Source organism: Ambystoma mexicanum, chromosome 3q (assembly GCF_040938575.1).
Source record: "Ambystoma mexicanum isolate Mex_15411 chromosome 3q, UKY_AmexF1_1, whole genome shotgun sequence".
NCBI classification, from domain to species: Eukaryota; Metazoa; Chordata; class Amphibia; order Caudata; family Ambystomatidae; genus Ambystoma; species Ambystoma mexicanum.
The window spans coordinates 577,346,922-577,371,526 of NC_090926.1; the positions used below are offsets into that span (position 1 = coordinate 577,346,922).

At 48.9% G+C, this 24,605-nt stretch overlaps 1 protein-coding gene across 13 annotated transcripts in view; it reads left to right on the forward strand.

Annotated features, from left to right (window-relative positions):
• Nucleotides 1-24,605, forward strand: part of RBFOX2 (RNA binding fox-1 homolog 2) — a 1,085,372-nt gene that overhangs the window by 985,868 nt on the left and 74,899 nt on the right. The gene's annotated exons all lie outside the window — the stretch shown is intronic.

The following is a 24,605-nucleotide window of genomic DNA, read 5'->3' on the forward strand; positions in this document are numbered from 1 at the left end:
AAACAGCAAATAATTCCACTGCAACCAATGCACAGACACGGTTTGCCCCAACACAGCCTTCCTGTAAGTATTTAACCTTTCCCCTGGAACAAGGACCAACTCCAATGGATCCACATCCCCGCCACCCCAGGCCGAAGTCGAATCAAATACAGACCGCATGCTGGCAAACGCAATCAACCAACATCACTAGAGAAAATCCCTATACCTCACTCCATACCTCGCAACAACCACAGAACTGAAATTTGTCAACGCCACCAAAACATCCAGACAAGATGTCAACCCGCTAGAACCGTTCAAAAGAAGAGTGTTGGGGAGAATTTTCATTTTAGTGTTTAATTCCTCCCACCTTGGAGACCCCAAGCTCTTTTGCTGAACTTTGGGACTTTGTACTTTGAATCCAATGTGTTTTCTGTGTTTCTTTTGGTTTTGGAGTCTTCATAGGTGTCTTTTTACATTGGGACACACAGCACTCTCAGTGCAGTGGCACAGGGAAGTCCTTTAGATTTTCCAAAGTTTTAAATACCATCTCTTGGTTAAACTACTGTTCCAAGAGCAGTAAAGTGAAATTGATTTTACTTACCTTTTGTAACTTTGTAGACCCAGCACACACTATCTTCTATAGAGTGCTGGAGGGGTTACTTAGTATCCCCTTTGTCTACTTTCTCATGTAACATTTTTATATTACCCTTTCTACAATTAATGGCTGGTGGCAGTGGTTTACTTTTTCCTTCTGTTTGTTTTTACCACAGGCTGCGTTTGCAGATGCAGTGTAGCACCCATGGGTGCCCATTTGATCAAAATGGCCCTGGTTGTCTTTTTCGCTTTTTCTTGTTGTAAAGGTCCTTCTTCAGATTTACTCTGCATGCCAAACTAGGTTTGGTCCCTTTGTTCGTTTTGTCTTTAGCGGGATATCCACTGGAGAAGCACGCCTCTGGCAGGGCAGGAAGCAACAGAGGTGCCCGAAACTCCCTATCCTTGGTTACAGAAATTACCCCTAAGGTGATTGGCCAGCTGGCTGTCCTTGGAGGACAGCCACTCTGCTGTGCGAGTGACAGCTAGACTGCGAATGAATGGGAGAGACTTGCAAAAAGCGAGGTCTTTTTTGCACGGAAGGCAGTCGACCACTGGACGAACAAATCAGAAGAAGAACTTGGAAGAGAAGCTTGCTGCAACTTGTGGACCGTTGGTTTGTCCGGTGAAGCCCTGCTGCATTGCCGAAGCTCCGAATTCGCTTTGACTAGGTGAGCCCTGCAAAGGACGACCTCTCCCCTTGGGTTGGTGGGACCAATCGACCCCAAGATGAACTAGACTGTGAATCCTCTTTGCTGGCTGTACTTCCATTGCTGCTGCAGGAACCGAGGGCCAGGGGACTGGAACACCAGAATAGAGTGCATCGTTTTTAAGCCAGACCCGAGCTCCAGGAAGATCCTCCGGAACTCCCTCGAAGCACGGCTGACCAAGCATGAGCCACCTCAACAGAGTGCTGGACCCCAAAAGCAAGGAAAGTCCACAAGGTGTCCAAGAACTGTAGCAGCGCTATTCACGAGAAGCTGAAACTGTGAAGTGCTGCTGATCTGAACTTTGACCATTTCTGCTGCCGACTTTCAAATCTTAGTGCAGGCGTCTTCTCTCGTCAGCATGACTGAGGCCCAGGAACAGGATCTACCATACTACAACAGGAACAGAAGCCAGCTGGAACCAATTTCTTCAAACCTAAGGTACTGTGAACTACTTATCTCTTGTGTAGCTTGCTAGCTGTCAGTTGAGACTTGCATTTGCTGCCTTTTTCAGAGTTGCTTGCAGCTTTGCCCATCACAAGCCTCCTCCGAGCTTGTGGCCCAAAAGTGATTTCTTTTTCTACAAAACTCTCTAACATTGTGCAAGACTTTTTGCTTAACTTCAAGAAGTGCCTCAGCTCCCCTAGACTTTGCTCTATTGACATTGGCTGTCCTGGCTCCCTGAAGAACCTCAGACTTTGTTTTGATCTGTCCCTCCAAAAGTCATACCTTCTTTAGTTGTATAGCTGGGAAAGGGATCATCTACACTGCATTGAGGGGTGGGGGGTTCAAAAGTGCTTACCTGTTTGAGATACTTGCTAACCATTGTTTCCTTCCCTAACCTTTTCCTTTTGGCACCAAACTCGGTATTCTAAATGTACCAGTGATGCATCAATGTCCTAGTTATTGAAATCACCTCAGGGTGTAGGAAGTGTCTGTTTGCATCCCAAAAGGGTATCTACTGATTTTATTGAAACTGAGTATGTGTATTTTGAAGTGTATTTGAGTGTTACATATTTGCTCCCTTCTAAAGAAGGCTTATTCAAGCTGACTAATAAATATTGTTTAATCAAGAAACCTTGAGTGTAAGTGTTACTTGGATACTTGTCACTGTGAAACCCTGTTGCAACCCTACAGCTCACATTGACCCCTCTTGAGATAGCTGCTCGGTCACTCTACCAAGTTGTGTAGTACAGACTTATACCAAAGGTTGGGTTAATTATTACCAAGAGGACAAGGCTGGTGCAGTCTCCCACAGGGTACTGCATACAATCTTGCCTAACAAAGAGAAAGATAAGACGCCACACCCTTATCACTAGAGCACAAAGACATAGCCACAAAACGCAAGATAAGACGGAAGATGACACAGTAGAACTCCTCAACCCAACTAGAAACCTAAGTAACCGACTCAACGAAAAAACACCCCCATAGAACATCAACCAATTGACGACACAAAACCCAATTGAACACCATCAATGCAAAACGGGAATCCATAAAACCCAATCACAGGAAAAATATCCACTGCAACCTAATCAACGCCAGATCAATGTCTGCTACCAAGATCTACGACCTCCTCTGCGACGGAGGAATCGACACCTTGTTCATTACAGAAACCTGACTAGACAACAAAATCACACTCCATAACTGTCTCCCTGATAACTTCAAGTACGCACAAGCCAATGGGAAAAACAGAACGGGGAGGGGACTGGCAATAGAGTACAAGGAACATTGAAAAATTGAAATAAAAGACCTTTTAGGTATCACATTGTGAATCTCCAATCCTCTGACTATAACTAATCCAAAAACAAACCTCTGATTCATCTTGATATACAGACCACCCACTTTCGATGCAATGTTCATAGACCCATTTATGCAAGCAATCACCAGCCTAGCCATTGTTAGGCAAGATTGTATGCAGTACCCTGTGGGAGACTGCACCAGCCCTGTCCTCTTGGCAATAGTTAAACCAACCTTTGGTATAAGCATGTACTACACAAGTTGGTAGTGACTGAGCAGCCAGGCTTATCTCATGAGGGAAAAAAGGTTAATTGTCAACAGCTAAGCAGCTCGTCAATAATCAGTTTAGGATAAAAAGTCAATTTTAATATTCTCTCATAAAAATCAGGAGCCATAGTACATATAAAATGCATAATCAGACACTCTAAAATGGTACACATATGTAACAAGAAACAAAACATATAACCATTTCTAAAAAAATAGATAACCAATTTATCAATCTATATTCAAACCTTTGCTGTTAATCCTTATACTTTCTGGGTTTTAATCCTTAATGGATCACTCAATGTTTATATCACCTAATCTTATATTGGGACACCCCTTTTAGTGGGATATTAAATACTACTAGTCAATTCAGTATTATTTCTAAATTGGGAACTCAACATGTTTCAGTCCTCTTTATGATTGTAGGGACTTTCTTCAGGAATAGTCAAGGAAATAGTATTTTTCAACTGACCGCCAAGAGAGCTCCTACACTAAGAAGGCCAGGTAATTTATTTCATCCTGAACTCCTTCTGACACTAGGTTACGTGCCATAAGAATACTATCTAAATCATTGATTTTTTATGGTTTTGTCAACAGTTACAGCTCTTCAAACGAATATCTTCAAAACAAGATTTTTACAGACCCACTGTTTCTACTCTAAATACTATTTCCTTGACTACTCCTGAAGAAAGTCCCTACTATCATAAAGCGGACTGAAACATGTTGCGTTCCCAATTTAGAAATAATACTGAATTGACTAGTATTTAATGTCCCACTAAAAGGGGTGTCCAAATTTGAATATGAGATTAAGTGATAAAAACATTGAGTGATCCATTAAGGATTAAAACGCATAAGGATTAACAGCAAAGGTTTGAATATAGATTGATAAATTGGTTATCTCTATTTTTTAGAAATTGTTAGGTTTTGTGTCTTGTTACATATGTATACCATTTTAGAGTGTCTGATTATGCATTTTATATGTGCTATGGCTCCTGATTTTTATGAGAGAGTATTAAAATTGACATTTTTTCCTAAACTGATGTAGTTATTGACAAGCTGCTTAGCTGTTGACAACCTTTTTTCCTACCTTTCAATGTATTGAGTAAGTTCGTTTTTCCCAAAATCAAGGTAGGATTCCGCCCCTAGCGGACATTTGCGATCTCTCCATTGTTTTTCACATTATCTCAAGAGGGGTCAATGTGAGCTGTAACATTTCTAGAGTTTCACAATGGCAGTTATTCAAATAAACACTTACACAATAGGTTTCTTGATTAAACAATTATTTATTTAACAGTCAGTTGAATAAGCCGCCTTTAGAAGGGAGCAATCATATAACACAAAATATACTTCAATAAATACTCTGTTTGACTAAATCAGTTGATGCCCATTGGGGATAGCACAGACACTTCCTACACGCTCAGGTGACTTGCATAACTAGGACACTGTGGACATTGATTTATCACTGGCACATTTAGGGCAATACTGAGTGGGAGGTCAAAAGAAAAAAAGTAAGAGGGTCAATACAATGGTTAACAAATATTTTTCAGCAGGTAAGTACTTTTTAAAATCCTCCAATACAAAGTTAATTAACCCTTTACTGGGGGAAAAGGCAAATAACAGTCAGAGCCAGGACAGCCAATGTTAGTTGAGCAACAGTCTAGGTGTCATGATCTCTGCTTCCAAAAGATCAGGACTTGCCCGACTCCCTTGGAAGCAGACCCATAACCCTGGTTCCGAGTGCCAGCCAGTCCCAATTGGGACCTTTTGGACCCTGTCCTGGCGCCAGTGGCACCAGGCTCATAAAGATGCCCAGTCCCAGCGCTGGAAGCGCCGGGCTCATAATGCTTGGGTGGACTTACCTGCAGCAGACCATGCTGCTTACTTACCTGCCAGTTGAACCCCTGATCCTCTTCTGTTTGGGACTACTTTTCCTGTTGGGTGGGGCAGGAGCCACTCCCTAGGTTCAGAACACTGGAACTCTTCTGGAAAGCAGGAACTCTTTTCTTACCTAGGCGTGGCTGTGGAAGGAGACACCTAAGCACTACAGAAGGCTATTTAAACCACACCCGATGGATGAATCTTGCTTTGCGTTATTCTGCATTCTCTGAAGCAGAACGCTCATCGTGTCTTCTGCTTCTGATCCTGGGCCTAAGGGAACAAAGGCTTACCATCCTGGAATCCAGTCTTCAGCAGCACCTGTAAAGACAAAGAAAGAACAGGTTAGCACTACGGTCTTCAGTGGCAGCGCGTCTCTTACCTGGTCCATCGGCTGTCACCAACACCTCGCGCTGCATTCCGGCATCTGAAAGACAAAGGCTTACCTACTCTTCGCATGCTCCGGAGGTCTTCGCACTGCATTCCGGCATCTGAAAGACAAAAGCTTACCAGCTCTTTGCACGCTCCGGAGGCCTTCGGCGCTGCATCCCGCATCTGACAGACAAAAGAAGGTGCGTTTAAAGACATTGGGCAACTTTATTACTCACGTGCCATTACTCCTTCCCACGCCGAATCCAGTGGGTATTCCAGCACCCTTCAGCTTCTCTAAAGCTCCGAACTTGTACCTGCAAGATAAAAGGGACAGTTAGTGCGCATCGTGAAGCAGGCTACAAGCGCTTACTTACGTGCTTCCAGGCGCTTCTATTCCTCACGCGGGTTCGATCCTCAACTCTCATCAGCCCGCCATCCGCCATCGCCGGAACCTTGCAAAACAAGAGATATCATTACAAAAGACTTAAGACATTTGAAGTGCCCAGAACTTACCGTTCGTGCAGTTAACGACGGACAGCAGTCCTCTGAGGTCAAGAGGCCTGCACCCTTATCCAGTGAAGAAACTGGTTACGGCACCCTGCCCCGAGGCAGATGGAGAGCTCAGCGTTCACTTACCTAAGGTGAGGGTGTTAACCTTTGGGGTTCTACAGGAGAAGAGAAAGGGAAGAGGAGAGAGGCACCCAATAACCCCAGTTCATTAATCCCATATTTTCTATCTGCAGACATATTACTCTTCGAGTCAGACATACAGTGCACAGAGGTCCAGCCCAAAGAGCCAACCGTGTGTTACACATCACCTTTGAAGATACGGCATTCACCCAGTCAAGACCGGCGCCTCTGCGGGAATCAGGTGAGCGTTACACTAGGGGAGCTGAAGCACTTATTGCAGGTAGGTAAAGTCTTGCACAATGTTTTAGAGTTGTTTGTAGAAAATGAAATCACTGTAGGACTCTGCAAGGGCAACCAAGACAAGTCTCAACTGAGAGCTAGCAAGGCTACACGACAAGAGGTAAGTCCTCTTAGTTGTGCAGTACCTATGGTTGAAAGAAAAACTGCTTCCAGCTGGCTTCTGTTCCTGTGTAGGTCTGCAGATCCTGTGTTCCTGGGCCTTAGCCTTGGGGACAAGAGAGAGGACGTCTGGGGACACCTGCACTATGAATGGAAGGTCGACGGCAGCAATGGGCAAACTTCAGATCAGCAGCACTTGGCGGTTTCGGCTCCTTGCGTCTCTCACAAACACCACCACTGTGATTCTCAGATACCTTAATGGACTTTCCTTGCATCTGGGGCCCAGCACTCAGAGTTGGCTCAGGCTTGATCAGTCCTGCTTCATGGGAGTCCAGAGGATCTTCCTGGAGCTAGGTCCGACTTAAAAGCGATGCGCTCGATCTGGTGTTCCTCTCCCTAGCACTTCGGTTCCTGCAGCAGCAATGGAAGTACAGCCAGCTCCGAGAGGATGTCCATACGAGTTCAATTTGGGGTTGATTGGTTCCACCAACCCAGTTGTCGGTTGCAGGGCTTCTCTAGTCGAGGCGAATTTGGAGCTTCAGCAATGTAGCAGGGCTTCACCAGGCAAACCAACGGTCCAGGAGTTGCAGCAAGCGTCTCTTCCGAGAAGTTCTTCGGATTCCTTCGTCCAGTGGTCGACTCTGCCTTCCAATCCAAAAGCCTCGCCTTTTATGCAGGTTTCTCCCATTCATTCACAGCCTAGCTGTCAATCAATCACACAGCAGGGTGGCTGTCCTCCAAAGACAGTCCTCCAGCCAATCTCCCTTGGGTGCATGCCTGTAACCAAGGAGACTAAGCATAGAGTTTTGGGAACTCCCCTCACTTCCTGCCCTCGCCAGACATGCTGGAGCCAGAGGTGGGCTTCACTCGTGAATCCCTCCAAAGATATAAAACGAACCAAGGGACCAAATCTGGTTTGGCGCGCAGAGTAAATCACAAGGACCTTTCCAGCAAGAAATGTCGAAAAGACAACCAGGGCGATTGTGACAAAATGGGCACCTATGGGTGCTTTACTGTTGCTGCAAACGCAGCCCGCAGTAAAACACCCAGTGGTAGTTAAAAGTAAACCACTGCCACCAGCCATTAATTGTAGAAAGGGTAACATCAAAATGTTACATGAGAAAGTAGGCAAAGGGGATATAAAATAACCCCTCCAGCACCCTATGATAAGATAGTGTGCTGAATCTAGAATGTTACAAATGGAAGTAAAGTCGATTTCACTTCACTGCTCTTGGAAACAGTAGTTTATCCAAGAGAAGGTATTTAAACCTTGGGGAAATCTGTGCCACTGCACTAAAGGTGCTGTGTGTCACAATGCAAAGATGATGCCTATGGAGTTTGTCAAACTCAAAAGTTAAAAGAAACGGAGTCCAAATCATAGGAAAATAAATAAGTGGGGAAAAAGGTATCACTCTCTCCAGGTTAGAAATTAAAAGTCCTAAAGTCCAGCAAAAATAGCTGGGGGTCTCTAAGGTAGAAGGGAATTAGCACATATTTAAGAATCCTCCCTAACATTGACCAATACAAGTATCCAAATAACACTTACACTCAAGGTTTTCTAGTAAAATAATTTTTTTACGGTCAGTTTGAAATAAGCATTCTTTAAAAGGGCCATTGTGTAACAATAAAAATACACTTCAAAATACTTTATCAGAATCCAGGCAAAGCAAGTTGATACTCTTTAGAGATCCTTCATACACACTTCTACACCCTAAGGTGACTTCACTAACTGGGGCAGTATTGGCATTTATATATCACTTTTGTACTCCTCCGAATGAATTCTAGATAACTTTTCCTAGCAATATTAGTTAAAAACCATTGCATCACCTATGAGGGACAGTAAGAACCCAAGTCAATGGACTAGATATTTCTGCAGGGAGCCAGAACAGCCAAGGTCAATTGGAACAAAGTCTATGGAGCTGGAGCACACCTTAGATAGCAAATATTCTCCAGCATAGGGTCTGGCATGGATTCACTTGCTTATGAATATTCCCCGTCAGACTGGCAATTCTCGACTTCTGAACTGTTTCTCCTAGCAACCAACCACTGGTCTCTGGGTCATACTGCCCCCAGCCAATGACTCCCCTCTACCTAAGCACCTCCTTTTGGCAGCCGTCTTCAGATTTCTACCACACGTTCAAGTGTTGGGAGTCCTTGTGCTATAGCTCTGTATCTTTTAATGCGTTTTGTGATTTTTCGAAGAGTTTTACTCTATTGTTCCGGTCAATCGAGTCACGGGCAAATTTTCGTCTAGTTTCTTCTTGGAGGATTCCAGAATCTTCTTCAAGGCCTACCCTGCGTGGAGATTGCAGTGGAGAAGGAAGTCAATTTCACTTCACTATTCTTGGGAACTGTAGTTCACCCAAGGAAAGGTATTTAAAACTTAAGAGAAATATAAAGGATGTCTGTGACACTGCACTCAAGCTGCTGTCACCATACAAAAAGTAGATGCCTATGGAGTTTGTCAGACTACAAAAAAAAGGAAACGCATAATTCAAATGAGATCAAAATACATAGTAAGAAAAAGATCTCTCACTCCAGGGTAAAAATGAAAAGTCATAAAGTCCAGGAAAAGAGCTGGGGTCTCTAAGGGTGAAGGGAATTGGCACAAATTGGAATTCTCCCTAACAATCCCCAGGGGCATCATACCTTACACCTCCCCTCCTGAAGGCAGGGAAACGGGATACCGTTAGCACAAAAGACCACACCATACATGAAAAGCAGGTAGGTCAGAACCAGAGACTAAAACAAATAGGCCCCATGACTCGGAGGAAGAAGAAAGGACAAAGGACAAACATCTAAGAGGTAAGAAAAATAGAAGAAAAAACGAATCTGCAGTGTCTACACATACGTCTCTCTCACTGAAACCCAGACAACCACCTCTCTCCACAGCAAACCGCACGCACTTCACCACACTGTAACAGACGAACAACACAACTGGCATCAGCACATGGGCACACCCACGATATACGCACACACTCTCGGCGCACTGTGAAAACGGAACTGAAGCTGGCAACGGGACACCAGAGCTCTCCTACTCCCTACTAACCACCCACCCTTCTGCTTTCAGATCAGCTGGAGCAGCTGGGGACCACTTCCGGTGGTGATGGTGCACTGTACAAATACCTTTAACATAACATGTTGCCCAGCCACATAGCAGTTTGTCATGGCAGTCTCCTGCCTTGTATCCGCCCTGCCCCGATTCTCCTACCCCACGTAAGGATATGTATGGTTTCGATATTCTCACCCTATAGTCACAACTCATCTTCTGGGTTATAATCTCTTTCCAGTATCAATATGGTGCAACAACGTTTCTACCAGCAAGTATTTCTTTTTCGAAGGGATTGTGTCCTCCCACGTATTCCTTATCTTAGATATCTCTTTCCAGCTTTGCTGGCCTCGGAAAATGTTTTCTCTAGAGGGCGCTGCGCGTCGACGTCCGCCGAGTCGATGTCCCTCGACAGCCGCTGTGTCGACGTCATCCTGCCTATAAAGGCCGCGCGCAACGTCCGTTGCTCAGTTCTGTTTTTCCGCGCTTACTCAGTGCCTCGGAATATCGTTGCTCAGTTTCGTAGAGAATTAATCCAATTTCCTCGAGATATTCGATCCATACTCGATGGCTTCCTCGTCGGAACCGACGACCCCTCGGTCCAGCTTTAAAAAATGCTGAGACTGTGGGAAAAAGATGTCGCTGACTGACCCTCACAGAGTTTGTCTGTGGTGTTTGGGAGCTGAACACCATTGTTCGGAGTGCGAGGACTGTATGTCCATGACAGCTAAGGCCCTGAAGGAGCATAGGGGGAAGCTGGAAAAAGGTAAGACTTCTAAAGCTTCTTCTTCCTCGACGTAGTCGAGACATTAGTCTCCTCGTCACCCTTCGCGCTCCAGGTCTCGAAGCAGGTCCCATCACTCCTCGAGATCGAAGCACTCGAAGAGGAGACGTCGAAGATCCCCTTCTTCGTCCTCTTCCTCTGTTTCACCTAAGAGAATCCCTTGCCCCAGGAAACATGGTTCCCGGGCTGAATGGGAGGAATTCCGCAAAAATATGATGAGCGTCTTCGAGAAAGCGGCCTCGGCCCCCTCGAAGACTGCCGAGAGCGATGCTCTGGTCGAAAGACCCAAAGGTCCAAAACGCTGCGAGTCGCAGTACCCGGCGAAGGAAGCTCCTCGAGCGCGTCACAAACCCTCGAGTAAAGCTAAGACCTCGAATCCTTCTTCGAAGGTTCCGTCGACACCGAGGTCGGTGGCTTCGACGCCGTTGTCGAAGGGACCTTCGACACACGAGTCTGTCGACTCGACGCCATCTTCGACGTCGACGTCCAGGAAAGTCACGGTTGCGGCGCACCCAGTGGCTATCCCCAGGTCTTCGATGACGATGTCGTCGAGATTGTCGACATCCTCAATCAGAATCCCAATTCTATCGAGGACCTCGAGGCCTCCGCCTTTGTTTCCGATGCCACGTTCGAAGCCTTCGGCGTCGACGACATTGACGTTTTCGAGGCCGATTACAACAAGTTTGGCACCCTCTGCCTTGGAGATGGGTTTCACACCCTTTGTGAGTTCAGACCAATTGAGAACAATGTCCTCAATTATGGAAGAGGGAGAACTATCTGACCAAGAAGAGACATTTGAGTTGCAGAGATCTGCAACCCCAGTTAAAGAGGAGTTATCCTCAGAGGAACGCAGATTAAAGGAACTCCATGATTCCTTACATGAGGCAAGTGGTTTAGACACTTCCCCTGAGGTGGAGTTCGCTAGCCCAGACCCGGGGGAGCATGCTGAAACCCCCTATAGAGCCTTAATGGCCAGGATCACAGAATGTATGGGGTGGTCAACACCTTCACAGGCTTTCCAACAAGATGACCTCACGGATATTCTTGATAAAGGTCCACAGGAGGATCCTGTAGTACCTTTTCATAAAGCTCTTCAAAGGAAAATCATGACGAACTGGGAAACCCCAGATGTCGTCCCGGCAGTACTGTCTACTAAATACAGGGTATCTTCTGCAGACCCGGAGTTTTTGTCCAAACACCCATCCCCAGAAAGTCTGGTGGTACAGGCAGCATCTTCTACTGACATCAAGACTGCTTACCCTACTGTCCCACAGGACAGGGACGACAAAAAATATGATGCTATGGCTGAGAAAGTTTTTTCGGCACGTAGCATGGCGTTAAAATCTATTAATGCTACTTGCACCCTTGCTAGATTCAGCCATACACTTTGGGAGTGTGCGTCTACAGCGGCTGACTGCATCCCAGAGGGAGAAGAAAGGGAGGCGTTCCTAAATATCATATCAGGACGGTAAAAACGCTATGTGCGAATCCCTCCAAACGGGCATTGATTCAGCTGACAGTATCAGCAGAGCAATGGCGGCAAGTACAACAACCAGGAGAGTCGCTTGGTTGAGAAAGTCTGGTTTTGCCCTAGATGTGCAAGCCAGGCTCTTGAACATGCCATTCGATGGCTCTTCTTTGTTTGGGAAAAAGGCGGATGACAGTTTAGAAAAACTGCAAACATCAAAGGCAGCAGCAAAATCCCTAGGCGCTGCAATCCGTCAGACACCTTTTCGTCCCACAGGATCCTCTGCGAGAGGCAAGTCCTTTCGCTTCTACTCCGCATTCGGAAGAGGTAGAGGACGACCGGCTCAAAGGGGACAAAGAAGAACTACCCGAGGTGGACGGGGTAGATATTCTAAAGCCGCAGCAACAGCAGGTGCTTCTTTACCATCGGCATCTGCATTAGCCGCCCCAAAACCACTCTGAGGACTTCCCTTACAAGACACCTGTAGGTAAGGCAGGTTAACTCAACATCTGGCGGAATGGCAGACTATCACGTCAGATGCTTGGGCATTGGATACAGTTGCACAAGGTTACTGCCTGCCTCTCCTACGCATACCTCAGAGTCATCCACCGGGGATCAGCTCTCAAAAAGCTCCAGATCTGCTCCTCTTGCAGGAAATTTTAGACCTGCTAGAGAAAGGTGCCATAGAACCGGTACCTGTAGCGGAGAGGAGCAGGGGCTGGTACTCCCCTTACTTTCTCATTCCAAAGAAAGACGGAGGACTGAGACCCATCTTGGACTTGCGAGAATTGAACAAATTCCTCAGGAAAGACAAATTCAAGATGCTCACTCTTTCTCAGATCCTTCAGGCCCTTCAGTTCCCGGACTGGTGTATATCTCTGGACCTTCAGGAGGCTTATTTCCATGTGCCAATCCATCTCAAACAAAGGAAATACCTGAGGTTTGCAATTGGCAACTCTCATTATCAATTTTGAGTGCTGCCATTTGGGCTGACCTCCGCCCCGAGGGTCTTCACCAAGTTAATGTCGGTAGAGGCTGCAAGTCTAAGGAGGGACGGGATTCACGTCTACCCCTACATGGACGATTGGTTGATCAGGGCTGTATCTTCGGAACAAGCTCAGATCCAGCTAAATCACGTTTGCCACTCCCTTCACAGACTGGGCTTCTCCCTCAATTTAAAGAAGTCACAAATGATACCATCGCAGAGACTCCAGTTCATCGGAGCGATCCTGGACACTTCCCTGGGAAAAGCCTCGCCACCAGAGGTGAGGGCTCAAGATATTCTACAGATGGTTACCAAGTTTCAAAATGCCCAACGTCTCCCAGCCTTCGACTTTTTGAGGTTGCTAGGCCTCATGGCATCCTGCATTTTCCTAATGCCAGAGGCTCGCCTGAGAATGAGATCCCTCCAGTGGGCACTGAGAATTCAGTGGTCACAATTCTCAGGGAGAATGACAGATCTTCAGGTTCCCAACAGGGTGGCTCGAGACCTTCACTGGTGGGCCTGTCAGGAGAACATTCTGAAAGGAGAACAGTTTTGGCAACCCTGGCCGGAGATAACAGTAGTCGCGGATGCCTCACTCATGGGGTGGGGAGCCCACGCCAAGGACTTGACCATCAGCAGTCGTTGGTCTCCATCGGAGTCCAGACTGAATATCAACCTGTTAGAGCTGAGGGCCATCAGACTTGCGCTGAAGGCTTTTCTGCCATCTGTACAAGGAAAGAATGTCCTGATAATGACGGACTACACAGTGGCCATGCATTACCTCAACAAAAGAGGAGGCGTAGGATCACTACCTCTGTGCAGAGAGGCGATGCAGCTCTGGTTTTGGGCAATCCAAGAAGGAATCTCTATCGGCAGTTAACCTAGCCGGAGAGAAGAACTGGACAGCGGACGCTCTGAGCAGGCAGAGCACAGTCTCCCACGAGTGGGAACATGCTCAGGGAGTCCTTCAAGAGATCTTCGCCCTTTGGGGAACCCCTCAGGTGGATCTGTTCGCCACCAGTGTCAACAGGAAGTGTAATCTGTTTTGTTCAAGGGAATTTCCCCCGAGAGGAGCTCTGGGAGACGCGTTCATAGTGGACTGGGAGTTTCCGCTTCTGTACGCGTTTCTACCGGTCCCTGTCATTCCTCAAATGATCAGGAGGTTGAGAAGATTCCGGAAAACCATGATCCCAATTGCCCTGGATTGGGCCAGGGGAATGTGGTACCTGGACCTTCTAGACTTGTCCATCTGCCCTCCAATTCGACTTCCACTCAGAGAATCTGCTCTCACAGAAGGGAGGTCAGGTTCTCCATCCAGACATCAAAACCCTCAACCTTCACGCTTGGCTTCTGAAAGGCTGAGGTACAAGGATTGGGACCTCCCTGATGATGATATGGAGGTGTTGCTTTCGGCAAGAAGGCCAGCAACAAAATCTTTATACCGCTGCCGTTGGAATAGATTTTGCAGCTGGTGTAGAGAAAAGAATATCGACCCCTTTTCATGTGGTACACCAATGGTTTTGTCCTTCCTACTCTATTTAGCGAATTCAGGCCTTCAAGTTGGCACCATCAAGGGCTATCTCGCAGCGCTATCCATCTTTAAGCGCACTGCGGAAGAACCATCCTATTTCAAGTTACCCTTGGTACAGTTTCTAAAGGGGTTAACTAACGTTTATCCCCCAAGACCATTCCAGGTTCCCCTATGGGATTTAAACTTAGTCCCAACTTTCCTGATGGGCACACCTTTCGAACCACTCCACTCTTGTTCCTTAAGATTTCTTACCCTTAAGACTTTTATTAATAGCACTTACATCTGCTAGAAGGGTGAACGAGTTACAAGCTCTTTCTTGTAAACCCCCTCATACAATCTTTCACAAAGACAGTTGTTCTGCAAGTGAAGCCTAATTTCCTCCCAAAGGTGGTTTCTGAATTTCATATCACTCAGATTACCCTTCCATCTTTCTATCCTCCTCCTCATCCGGGGAAAGAGGAAGATAGGTTACACAGGCTGGACCCAAGAAGGGCTTTAAGTTTTTACATCAGTAGACTGGCTAGGATAAGACAAGCAGACCAGCTGTTTGTAGGCTACGCAGGTCACAAGCTGGGTTTACCGATAACTAAGCAGACCATTTCCAGATGGATCATTTTAGCCATTTTGGAATGTTATAAACCGGCAGGAAAAGAGCCCCCTCAAAATCTTAGGGCTCATTCGACCAGAGTTATCGCAGCTTCATCGGCCCTCGAGGAGTGCCGGTTAGAGACACATGTGCGGCTGCCACATGGTCGTCCGTCCATACCTTTACACGGTTTTACAACTTGGATTCCTCCTCCAGTCAAGAGACTAGGTTTGGAAGGGCAGTATTGCACTCTATTCATCAATAAGAGGAAGCATGAAGTCAGTACTCCCACCTCCAATAACAGAATACTGCTATGGGAACCTATCTAAGATAAGGAATACGTCGGAGGACACAATCCCTTCGAAGAACAAGTTACTTCTTACCTTCTAACGTTCTTTCGATGGGATGTTCCTCCGACGTATTCCTTATCGACCCTTCCATCCATCCCCGCAGTACTACTTCCCTTGTTGTTGCAGCTTACGCTCCTTCAGGGTGATTAGTCTAGTCCAGAAAGAATTATTGTGGGCTACAAAATGGAACTGAGCAACGGACGCTGCGCGCGGCCTTTATAGGCAGGATGACGTCGACACGGCGGCTGTCGAGAGATATCGACTCGGCGGACGTCGACACGCAGCGCCCTCTAGAGAAACATTTTTCCGGGGCCAGCAAAGCTGGAAAGAGATATCTAAGATAAGGAATACGTCGGAGGAACATCCCATCGAAAAAACATTACAAGGTAAGAAGTAACTTGTTCTTCTCCAGCATGGGGTCTGGCATGGATTCACATGCTTATTCCCCGTCGGTAAAGAAAAAAATCAGTTTCAGTTTCACTTCTGAACTTTCTTTCTCCCAACAACCAATCACTGGTCTATGGGTCATACTGCCCCCAGCCAATGACTCCCCTCTACCTAAGATCCTGCTCTGCTAGCTGTCATCAGATTTTTACTAGTGGTGGGAGTCCTTGTGATAAGCTCTCTGGCTTTTTACTGTGTTTTGTGCTTCCCCCCCCCCCCCCCAGAGTTTTACTCTATTTTTCGGTCAATCGAGCCTCAAGCTCCATTGACCCATCATCCAATCAACGGGGACCCGTTATTGGATTTTTCCAACGCTCCTCAAGGGGTGAATTTCATCGAGTTAGGATTCCAGATGATTCTTCAAGGCCTACTCTGCGGGGACATGGCTGAGGAGAAGGAAGACTTGACGCCTCTGTTCAGTGTTTGCCCAGGATGTGGCCTACGAAACATCTACTTGGACGATGCGAATTCCCTGTGCCTCTATTGCCTACATTCAGACCAAACGCACATGGAGGAAGACTGCGTTTTGCAAGGAGACGGTCCCCGCGCCGTGATGGATCGGTGCAGGCATCTCACGGAGTGGCTCCAGGCCAAGGCCCCTGCTATGGATGAGTCCCGGCAGCATGCCTCCCACAGCCACAAGAAGAAAATTGAGCAGTCTTCGAAGACCTTTGAGGGCGCTCCTGCGACGGGGGCCCAACATAAGGCTAAGCACCGCGAGTCCACGGGCACCGGTTGCGACGGGCTCCCCGGCGGCCCGGGCGCGCTCAGTGTCTCCAGCACCTTCAACCACGAGCCAACGCCCCGGTTCGGCGAAGAAGAGGAAGTCGGACCACCCGGGGTAAGCTTCTGGAGAAGTCCCGGACGGGACAGTTGGAGAAGGCCAAGGAGGGAGCGAGACACTGCACCTCCTCCCAAGGTGAAGGTCCCTAGCTCGACCAAGGTCGTGCAGGCCCAGATTCACCCAGTGAAGCCTTCCATTGAGGGAGTGGTGGCGTCCCGGGTTGACAGGGTGTGGTCCCCAAGGTGAGTTTTTCCCTGCCTGCCAGTAGGGAATCGTCTTTTCAACCCATAGAGAAGACACTGGAGAAGGCGATGCCCATCATCTCACCGAAACAGTCTTCCCTGGTCGCAGAGAAAGGGGGGAGGGCACCGTAGTCCTACAGGGCACAGACCTTTCCTCCCAGACCATTTTGGACAAGAAGTTTGTTGAGGCCAAGTACTACGGGAAGGGAAGGGTCCCGACGAGGGAGATGTCAGTGGCGACAAAACAGACTAGGAGGAGCAGGCCATGGAGGAGATGGGAGAACCCTACACCGCTGCCTCCGTCGCTCCCACTTCTGCCACCTCCGCAACCGCCTAAACCCCCCAGCAGACATTTCAGTGGACATTCTCCAGGCACTCCACACCTTGTGTTCGGAGATTCGGTTGAGGATGCCCCTTCAGCTGACGGAAGATCCTGCGGCACCAGGGTCATCAAGCGCGCCCCCTACCAAGAAGGAGAGTTCGTCCTCCACCGCCTTGTCACCCCCCCCCCCCTCCGCCAAGGGAGGATACAGACACAGCGACGATGGGCATGGACGATGGCAGTGTTAGACCTCCCGTCTCCGCCGTCCAGAGCCTCACCACCCGACAAGGTGGGCTCGTCCATGCCATGATCTCTAGGGCCTCGGACCTGTTTCAGCTGACAGCCGAGGAAAAGAAGAAAGCAGGTTTCCTGTACCAAAAGCACTCCTTTTTTCCTCCTATTGCTGTTTATTTGATTCTTTTTGGCCCTTCCAAGATGGTCACTGTGGTTTTCTTTGTTTTCTTTGTTGTGTAGGCAGGCTGTGCTGAATCACCTCTCCCTGTGCTGCACTCCCATTGGTTGCTGAGTGTTTTCTTCCATCCAATCAGGGACCGGCAGGCCTCAGCCGGCCCTCTCAGCAAAGGCCCACTTCCAAGGCCCCACTATCTGCTCCCTGTCCGGTTCTGGAACGCTAATTGGGGTTCCCCCTGCACCTTAACCACAATGATGCTGCCACCTCACTCTTAAGAAATCCGGACTGCCTTGACTTTGCCACCTCTAGAACTATGGGTTAGTTCCCTCCTTATGGACTCACTTCTACTGCCTTTGACTATCACTGTTCTTTCTGCTTGTTGCTCCCATGTTGTCATCCTGCTGCTCAGTGCTTCCTAAAACCCTTTGCTAACATCCGATTCCAAGATTGAAAAAGTCAAATCTTGCTGTTTTTGCTTGTACTAAAAAGTCAAATCATGCAGTTTTTGCTTTGTGCTACAAAGTCATATATTGCTGCCCATTGCAAAATTCTCTATATTTTGCTTGTATACTGTTTCGTCTCTGTAACTTGCCAGCCCAGTGACCTCACCTCACCACTCTTTTGTCTCACACCTACCTGCCTTAGCCCCCCCATTATCTCCATCCTCGCCTTCCACACCAATGGCGCTTTCTGTTTCTCCTATCTTCTCCAACTGCTTCTCCATTGACTATCCTTCCCTTCTCACTAAGTCTGGTAGGAAGAAGTTCAAAAAGGATATCTTGGCCTCTAATCCTGGTCTTTCTATCGCCGACACCTACTCCAATGCTTCCGCCAGACAGACCCTTACCGACATCCTTTGTCGTTCCTTTGCCAGATCTATGGACTCCTCATATGGTCTCTGTACTCTGCCCTATCTCCTCCTCTCCCATTAATGGTGGCACTCGCTGGGACGTTCTCATGGTTTCCTTCGACTCCTCTAAAGTCATCATTAATGTTTACCTAAATGGCACTGTCATGGTCTAATACCCTCAGGCCAATCTCCTCCTCTTTGATAGGCACTTCCCTCGCCTCATCAATTTCCTTTCATCTCCTGCTGTCCCCTCCTCTCCCCCCTTGGCTACCTTGCCATCGCTCTCCTCCTTCTGCCACTCCGAGGGCTCTTTCTCCTCCACAGGGCGTACCTCTGATCTGTACCCCTCCCCGGAAGGTCTTTAAGGCTGGCAACCTTCTTCATATTGCCACTCTCAACTCTCGCTCTGCCGTCAAACCCTCCTCTGACATCTGCCACCTCCTTGAAGAACTAGACCTAGATGTCCTTGGTCTTACTGAGACATGGTTCAAGGCCAGCTCAGTCACGAGCTTTGACACTCTCCTCCCTGATGGCTACAAGATCCTCTCAGCACCCAGATCCTCCCGGTCCGGTGGGGGGTAGCCCTGATCTTTCCTGAGTGGATTCCTGCTTCTATCATTCCCACTCAGACCTACTTCTCTTTTAAATGCCTTGTCTGTAGGCTTTCTCTTTCTCTCGCCTACCCATTCTCTTACTGTGGTTACCATCTACCGGCCTCGTGGTCAAATCACCTCATTTCTCTGAGTGGGCAGACCTCTCCTCCTCCCTCGGTGACCTAAATATACATTTAGACTCTCCTTGCTCCTCCTCCTCTGTACTCTTCCGTGACCTCTGCGACTCCCTCTCCCTGTCCATCCTCCCCTCTGGCCCGACTCACTCTGCAGGGAACACACTCGATGGCTTGATCTCCTATGACCTCCCCCTCCCCCTCTCCATCCCTCTGACCACTCCCCTCTCCTGGAGCGATCACTCCCTACTCGCATCGCATCTCTCCCTCTCTTCCCCCCCCAAGCCAAGCCTACCCCAAGACTGCCACCTACCTTCTCGGACATCCGGCCCATAAAGCGTGTGTCAGTTGAGGCTTTTGCCGCCATTTTCCTCCCCACCGAAAGTGGCATCCTCTTAAGAAACCCACAGCTGATCCTTCTTGTCCAGCTAACTATCACCCAATTTCCATTACTCCCTTTCATGGCAAACTCCTGGAAAAGTTGGCCATCTCTCAGCTTAACCTTCATTCCAATTCTGTTGTCTGTCTCCATGACCACGAGTCTGGCTTCAGAGCTGCCAGAAGCACGGAAACTTCTCTCCTAAACATCCGTGAAGATCTGCTCACCAACCTTGACTCCAACATTCCATCTGTCCTCATCCTCCTCGATCTCTCTTCTGCCTTCGACACGGTCAACCATACCATCCTGCTCAACAGTCTCCGTGAAAACCTGGGTATCACTGATCAGGCTCTGGCCTGGCTGACCTCTTTCCTCTCAGATCGACCCTCCCAGGACCAACTTGGGTCCTTCCTTTCATCTATCTTCCTCTCTACCTGTGGTGTTCCCCAGGGGTCTAACCTCTCGCCCTGGCTTTTCAACCAATACCTGGCAACTCTTGCCCACTGCATTGCCATTTTCTGCTCAAATGTCCAGTGCTACGTTGACAACACTCAACTCATTTTCAGGCTGCCCTCTGCCACCTCCTCTCCCTCTATCATTGCCTATCTGCCGTTCAAGATTGGTGTGCCGCCAATGATCTTTGTCTGAATGCCAGCAAGACGGAGATCCTCCTCATCGGCACACCTTCACCATCCTTTCCCCTCACTCTCTGGCCGGCCTCCCTTGGCCCTCCACCTACCCCCACCTGCGAGGCTAAGAACCTCGGGGTCATCTTTGACTCCACCCTTTCCTTCTCTGCCCACATCTCTTAGGTCTCTAAAAAGTCAAATTTCCGACTGCACCTCCTCAGGGGTACTCTGCCTTTCCTCTCCTTCCCCCAGAAGCTCATGGTATCTCAAGCTCTGGTTCTCTCTAGCTTGGACTATTGTAACAGCCTCTTTCTAAAGCTACCTGCCTCTACTCTCCGCCCTCTGCAACTAATCCAGAACAGGACTGCAAAACTTGTCCTTGGCCTCAAGCCCTGGGATCGTATCTCTCCAGCTCTGAAATCTCTCCACTGGCTCCCAGTGGATGCAAGGATTAAATTCAAAACCCTCTGCATTGTCCACAAGGCTTTCTGGGGCCTGGGTCCAAAATACCTTCAGCTATCCCTCCGCAAATACCTCCCCTCTCGAGCTCTTCGCTCCTCTACCTCCAACTCACTCAGGGTCAGTCGTTTTTCTAAGAAACGACCTCTGGGTAGATCTGTCTTCGGCTGGGGCCTCCCTCTGGACCAGCCTCCCTGACACTCTAAATCTTGAGGAGAACCATCTCCAGTTCCGGAAGCACCTCAAGACCTTCCTCTTTTCTTCTGCCTTCGCTCCCCCTCTCCCCTGCTGATCTGTTCTCTCTTGGCACTGTGCACCTGGCCACCCTCTGTCTTTTGGGCCCAGGTACCTGCTCATCCTGCCACCCTCCCGCACTGCCTCAGGGCCACCCCTTGCACTGGGGTCTGTATCTGTACCCATACAGCCCCCCCCCTTTTTCTTCCTGCACTTATCAGACCTACCCTGTCTGCTGCCTTAAACCTAGCACTTGCAAATTGCTGGCTGCATTACCACCGTTTGTTGCCTTTATTTATTATTTATCTGTTTCTCCTCTGCTTCGCACTTTCCACCTCTCCCCCTTCCATGCAATTTTCTCCTCCCCCCTCTCCCATGCACGTGCGCGTTCTCAATGTCACTGGGCCTAGTAAGATCGCTGTTTTGGTCTCCCCTGTTCCCCTCCCCTCCCTTGCCTTGTCGCGCTCTGAAACACTTGTGTACGAGCGCGATAGAAATAAAATATCAATCAATCAACGCCGCGAGGCAAAGAGGAAGACCGTGCTGTCAATCCCTCTGTTAGACATTTGGGACGAAGGGCTGTCCCTTTATGAAGAACCCGTCCTCGGCCCTGGCAGAGGGACCGGTACAAAAATAAGTACAGGGTACTGGACTCTGCACCCAAGTGTTTGAGGTCCCGGCCTTCCCCGTTGACCCTGAAGATCGCAAGGGCAAGGTCCATCAAGTCCCTTATGTTGCCATGCATATACCTCATTCAGCTGTGCAGGCTGCGGATGCGGCCACTGCAAGAGTTCCTCGACGCCTGTTGGATTCAGGTATCGGGAAGCTTCGAGGACAAGATCTCTCTCGACAGTTTCCGTCGAGTGATACAGTGGTGGGGAGTCCGCGGCTTTTGTCGGCGGGCGCAGCCTTCCAGACATCACCTTATCAGGAGACGGTCATGATGGACGCCTCCCTGGAAGGATGGGGCGCACACACCAGAAGTCTCCACGCAAGAGGCCTGTGGCTACCGGAGGAGAAGTCATTGCATATAAACGTTCTGGAGCTGTGGGCAGTGTTTTGGGCCCTCAAGTCTTTCCTTCCGTCCCTCAAGGGCAAGGTGGTACGGGTCTTCACGGACAACACCACCACAATGTTCTACACCTGGAAGCGGGGGGCACCAGATGCCCAGCGCACTCCAGAGTGGCGCAGGACCTATGGCACTGGGCCGTTGCCTAGGGATATTCCTCATCCCGTTTCATTTGGCAGGAGTGAAGAACATCACTGATTTCCTCAGCACTGAGCTGCGCTCCAGCTTCGGCGGGATCAAATGTATCTTATGTTCCGACGATGGGGCAATCCCCACATCAATCTGTTTGCGTCTGCGACAAACACCAAGTGCCGGAGGTTCGCCAGCAGGTTTCCCCAGCAGGGGAGCATGGGAGATGCATTCTCATTCCCTGGGACGGCCCGTTTCTGCATGCGTGCTCCCTCTCTCCCCTGTTGCTATTGCTTCTGCGACTCATTAATCAACACAGACTGTCTCGGTGCAGTCTGATCCTCGTCACGCCAGCGTGGCTGAGACAGATATGGTACCCGGACCTTCTGGACCTGGACTTGTCAGCGTCCCCTCCAGTGAAGCTTCTGGCGGTAGCAGATCTTCTCGCCAGAGGAGCGGCGCCATCCTGCATCACGACCCAGGGTCACTTTACTTGTAGGCCTGGCTCCTGCAGCGCTAGAGTTTGGAGGATACGAGATCCTAGCGGACTACAAGGAGGTACTTGCCAGGGCTTAGTCTACACTGAAATGTTACGTACATAAGTGGAAGAGGTTCACCGTCTGGTGCTGTGCACGGAAGATAGATCCTCTGCAGATTACTGCCCCTCAGGTGCTGCCGTATTTGCTGTCACTGGCCAAAGCAGGACTGGCGCATGTTTCCATCAAGCTCCCTCTACACCAGAACTCTGGGGAAGGAGTTCATCAAAGGACTTTTTTGTTCGTTCCCGCCGGTGAAGGCTCTGGCCCAGGCGGAGTAGCTCAATTTGGTGCTGACTAGGCTCATGGTCCGTCCGTTCGAGCATATGCATTCGCCGGCACTGAAATACTTATCGTGGAAGGCAGCGTTTCTGGTGGCCATCACCTCCGCACGATGAGTGGGAGAGATCCAGGCCCTCTTGTAAACCTCAGTACATGACATTTCACTAAACAAGGGTAGTGCTACGGACGCACCCCTCCTTCATAGCCAAGATGCATGCCGTCGGACTTTAATTTTAATGAGCTCTTGGTGTTACCTGTTTTCTTCACGTCGCCTTCGTCCCTGGCTGAGAGGACTTTGCACTGCTGGATGTGGCTAGAGCATTGAAGACGTCACAACTGTTTGTGAACTTTGGCCCTGTGAACCAAGGGAAGGCCCTCTCCAAGGCTTCCATTTCCAGGTGGCTCTCCGGCTGCATCACCCATTGGCACTGGTTGGCAAACCGAATGTTGTCTGGCCGTCCGAGAGCCTACTCGACCAGAGCGATCGCTGCAACTACGGCGTTCCTGTCTGGTGTACCCCTGCTGTACGTCTGCAGGGCTGCTACGTGGAGGTCGACTCACACCTTCCGAGATTCTACTGCGTCGACCTGGATTCCAGGGAGGAGTCCAGAGTTGGCCAAGCAGTGCTGTACAACGCTTGAAGGTGAGCCTGGGGAGGATGTAAGAGATGCTTAATGTTGAGATGTTGAAATGCTTAATGTTGTCCCTTGCCAACTCCTGTGGTTGTGCATGTGTGTACTGCTATTTATTCTTTATTCATGAGCATGTGAATCCATGCCAGACCCCAGGCTGAAGAAGGAACAAGTTACTTACCTGTAACTGTTGTTCTCCAGCATGGGTCTGGCATGGCTTCACATGTGAACCCTCCCGCCTACCCCTCTGCGACTCTTCTGTTGTTCTGATGCTTAATAATCTGCTTAGAATTACATGCTGTGCATATAGTCCGACATTCAGTGGTCACAGCGGAGTATTGCATCTTTTTTTTCGAGAATCGAAAGGGTACGTCTACATGTTCGTGCCTGTAACACTATCCCTATCGTGACGTGTAGTGTACCCAAAATCCCACACGTGTTGAGGTCCCTCAGATTGTTTATTTCCACCCAGCATACTGGTCGCCTTAAGCGGAGCTCGTTCAGACATTGCGAATTGTCCCATCGACCTTTGCTCGAATAGGTTATATTAATATTTGAGATCACCCTCAACCGTCTTTCCTTTCGACGGCTGTTCCGGATCTCTGCTGAAACCTCCTACGGACCTTCAGACGGTGATCCAGTTGGCGCTGCTGACCACGTGGCCGGGCCTTCCAGCCGACTTATACAGTAGGGAGAGCACAGTCGGGGTGGACATTTCTGTACAATCTGAGAATGCCTTTCTTTCCACCCTCTTTCCTTTGGTCTTCGTCACTTTCCCTATCCTCGGCTATGGAGAGGACTCCATTTAGGTTTTGCCCCATTTGCAAGGGCAAATTTCCTTGGAGAGATGAGCATCGACAGTGTCACTTGCCTCTCGATCACAACAAAGAAGGTTGTGCAGCTTGCAAGCTCCTCCGTCCTAAAACATTGAAGGAGCGCCCTCAAGCAGTGGGCGTTGTCTGTCCCCGGCACTGCTATAGGGAATATACACCCCAGCGACAAAGACGAACATTTGCAAATCACTAAGCACACAACCCCTGGCCAGTCTTCGATGAAGGTGAAGACCACAGCGCCAACGGGCACAGTGGAGGTTCCGGCCATACCCGCTGACAGTAACGATCGGCAGCCCTCCCTGCAGCCGCTCCTAGCGACCAGGCACTCAAAAACA